This window comes from Nelumbo lutea, chromosome 1 (assembly GCF_056320005.1).
Source record: "Nelumbo lutea isolate HS-2025 chromosome 1, American lotus-T2T, whole genome shotgun sequence".
In the NCBI taxonomy this organism is placed as follows: domain Eukaryota; kingdom Viridiplantae; phylum Streptophyta; class Magnoliopsida; order Proteales; family Nelumbonaceae; genus Nelumbo; species Nelumbo lutea.
The window spans coordinates 85,451,547-85,454,629 of record NC_142684.1 but is presented as its reverse complement, the minus strand read 5'-3'; the positions used below and the strand labels follow the sequence as shown (position 1 = coordinate 85,454,629).

General features: G+C 41.1%; 1 long non-coding RNA gene across 1 annotated transcript; it reads right to left on the bottom strand.

The window, feature by feature from the left end:
- Window positions 1–954: 954 nt before the first annotated feature.
- LOC148875854 (uncharacterized) lies at window positions 955–2,677 on the bottom strand. The gene is made up of 2 exons (XR_016105130.1): window positions 2,375–2,677; window positions 955–1,209 (listed from the first exon to the last, which is right to left on the bottom strand). It is a non-coding gene; the product is annotated as an uncharacterized LOC148875854 (long non-coding RNA).
- Window positions 2,678–3,083: the final 406 nt, after the last annotated feature.

The window sequence follows — 3,083 nt, the reverse complement described above, 5'->3', positions numbered from 1 at the left end:
CTAGCCGGGCTGGCTCTAGCAAATGAAGTGAACGCCAAACACATTGTCATCTACAGTGATTCTCAACTCGTGGTCAACCAAGTTACGAGTGAGTACGAAGCTCGTGAGCCAACCATGATCGCTTATTTAGCCAAAGTAAGAGAGGCGCTCCTCAACTTCCAGTCACACTTCATCCAACAGATCTCGAGATCAGAGAACGCTGAGGCCGTGCCCTATCTTGGTTAGCTAGCACCAGTGGTAACACCATGAGCCCCGATCTACGGTTAAGTATCTTGAAGTGGAAACACTTCGGGTCAACACCATTAACACTTCTGTCCATACTTGCCTAAGGCTCACCTCAAGCATAAGCACCTCGGTGTAAGGTAGCTCGGCACAAGGTAGCTCGACAACCTGCAGGAAAGATCTGCCTGACAATAGTACCTGCCGAATCTGGAGGCTACGTCCACGTCCCTCGTCAGGCGGCGTCGTGCCTGCCATTTCTAAAAGATGTGGCATGTTTGACAGGCCCGTACCTTGCAACGGCTGCCTGCATCCGCAACCTCGGCTCTAGCAGTAACGACTACGGCAGAGGCGGTTACGCCTGATTTGACAGATCTCCAATATAAAAGGACCCCGATCCCCATGGAGCAAAGGTACTGAACTTGCGCCATATGCACTCTTAGCTCTCTCTTTGCATTCTCTACAGTTTTCTCAGAGTTCTAACTTAAGTATCGGAGTATTCCCGCCGGGCGAGCTCCCCAGGAATTCTTCACTTTTCTCTTTGTCTCAAGTATCGTCTGTCACCAGGTAGGAGCCAAGTTTCTGCCAGCATGGAGTGTCCAGATCGCGCTGCATCACTTCTCCTTGTAGATCAACATAGTCGATTGTCCGCCTGAAAGCTAAATCACCTCCAGCAGGGAGCAACTAGATTGCACTACATCAATATGTATGGATAAGCAATGGTGGATGCACATATACAATCAAACATAAATCGGGAATATCCACATAAAATTACAAAGACTCCCTTGTACTAGTGGATTGGTGGTCTATGAATTTTCATTTACAATAAAAAACCCCTTAAACTTTTACTTTGCCATAAATACCTTATGCACCTTTCTTATTTTCTTTTCCTCACCCTCTTCTCCTCACTGATTGAAAATACCTCTCCAAATGAACCAACTGCATTCTTGATTCATTTCACCAACACGAATGTCTTCTTGTCTGCTTTCTCTAATAAACCAAGAAAAATCAAATGAATATAACCCAAAAAAAATTGTAAGAATTATTGAAACACTTAGACAAATTTGCTATTGTATTTAGAAAATTAATCAAATAAAAAATGACTTAATAAATAAGAAAAATATAGTTTGAAAAATAGAAAAAATCTTATGCATGTGAATGAGAGTATTTTTAAAAGTTATTACACTCCAATTAATGCGGTATTTAATCAATTGAAGGGTAGCCCTATTGGTGCGCTGGATGAATTGTCCCAACGGTGGTACAGTTTCAAATCCCGATATTATCAAAGAAAAGAGCTATCGATATGATGTTACACTATTCACTTAAAAGATTAAGAGGTATTAGGCAATGATTAATACAAAAAAAAAGAGAAAATTCTGATTAGTATATTGTACTATGGGAAGTTGACATTTAAAAAGACACAAATTCCTTTCGAATTTCATCTAATTCTCTATATCAACCTCATGGGATTAATACATCAGAACATGATACTAATATATAATTTTCAAAAAACGGAGGGGTATTTATCGCAAAGCCAGAATTGACAGAGGTCTTTGACAATTTATATACATGCATTTGCCAATTGTCACCGACCCCACTACCGTGGTCTTTATAATTTACGCTTTTCCTTTTGGGGTTGTGAGGAATATTCACGTAACATCTCCCTAGGTCTATAGTCGAGATCTCAGGAGTGCTTGTATTCCCAATGAATTTCGAACCTCAGGGGATTCTAATCTGACGGCTAACAACTTCAGGGCACATGCCCAATCTAACATACGATTCTTCCATGATTCTACTCCTTTCGTTTACGGTCGATGGAAATCACGGAAGAAGCTAAAGAGTTCAGATAATAGAATGAAAATGACTTAACCAGTACATTAACATCAACCAATGACGGTAGCAATCTATCCGTTTCTGAACTATGATCTGTATCTGCTACATAGGGGTGATAAGTTCAGAAGCAGAGTCCGAATCACTGAAAAAGTATATAAAAAAAAAAACTTGATTGATAACGTCGACGTAAAACTAAACTCAGATGTTCATAATGGAAGATCAAACATCAAACCAGTAAGAAAAAAAAAACCGTACTTCAGAAAACAGATCAAATAAAAGAAGTAAAGAACCAGCAGAAACACAGATAGACTGAAAAATTTACATTGTGACGTAGAGGAATCTATGTAGATCTTGCGGGTGAGCCTATGATCAGATCAACCTCTGATGTGCGTGACCTTGTGCCATCCTTTCTTCCAAGAGTCTCCGACGATCCTCACTCCCTTCTTGAAGAAGGACTTCAGCTCCTTCGCTCTCGCCTTCAACTGTTTCTCGAAATCCGCCATTATTGTCCGTCCAGTCAAGAAAGATCGAAGCTCGGTTAGGTTTTAAGTCGGGGTTTTGAATTTTGGGTGGGTTTCCACTCCTGCACTGCACCGACTGCCTCTAATCGTTTTTCGTCGCCTTCGAGTTCGAGCTTCGTGATCGTGGGCTTTTTATCGCTAGGGTGGTTGTCTTTTAAACGGAAGTTTCGATTAGATCCAAAATCTGGGCGATACGTGGAGTCAATCTAGTCAGTGGCCAGTCTTTGTTTTCATTCGGATTACGTTGATTTCGGGATAAACATCAAACACGAGTACGGTGTCCATATTATACCGAGTTTGTGGGCTTAGGAGTAATGTCTGTAGGCCCAAGTGACACACCTTCAAGCCCGGTCCACTACGATGTCAATAATGAAACTCAATATACTGTGAGTTTACTTTTGCTTACGTCGTAGCGCAGGGCTAAAACAAAAAATTAAGGCCTTTGATTTATTATCATGGCCTCACCAAGATCAAAGGTTTTAGTTTTATTGTTTCAGCCCATCTCTGCAA